Genomic DNA, 634 nt, shown 5'->3' on the forward strand with positions numbered 1-634 from the left:
GTCCGAACAGGTCATGAAGGCCCAACGGTACCGACCGACCGCCGTGTCATCCTTAGCCCACAGGCGTCACTGGATGCGGATATGGAGCGGCGTGTGGTCAGAACACCGTTCTCCCGGCCGTATGTCAGTTTACGAGACCGGAGCCGCTTCTGCTCAATCAAGTAGCTCCTCGGCTTGCCTCACAAGGGCTAATTGCACCCCGCTTGCCAACAGCTCTCGGATGACCGAATGGTCACCCATCTAAGTGCTAGCCCAGACCGACAGCGTTTAACTTAGGTGATCTGACGGGAACCGGTGTTACCACTGCGGCAAGGCCGTTGGCCCACAGATTCTCTACTGGGTTTAAATCCGGGGAGTTTGGTGGCCAGGGGAGTAAGGTAACCTCGTCGTGGTGCTTTTGGAACCACGCACGTACACTGTACACTGTGACACGTTGCATTGTCCTGCTGGTAGATGCCATCGTGATGAGGAAAACACAAACTGCGTGTAAGGGTGGCCGTGGTCCCAAGGATAGATAAATACTTGTGCTGATCTATTGTGCCTTCCTGAACGACGAAATCACGCAGGGAATGCCACAACACCATTGCCCAGATCCTAACGGTCCCTCCTGCGGTCTCGATCAATCCGACAATTC

General features: G+C 55.0%; 1 pseudogene; it reads right to left on the reverse strand.

The window, feature by feature from the left end:
- Nucleotides 1–204: 204 nt before the first annotated feature.
- Nucleotides 205–322, reverse strand: LOC126238603 (5S ribosomal RNA; annotated as a pseudogene).
- Nucleotides 323–634: the final 312 nt, after the last annotated feature.

This window comes from Schistocerca nitens, chromosome 2 (genome assembly GCF_023898315.1).
Source record: "Schistocerca nitens isolate TAMUIC-IGC-003100 chromosome 2, iqSchNite1.1, whole genome shotgun sequence".
In the NCBI taxonomy this organism is placed as follows: domain Eukaryota; kingdom Metazoa; phylum Arthropoda; class Insecta; order Orthoptera; family Acrididae; genus Schistocerca; species Schistocerca nitens.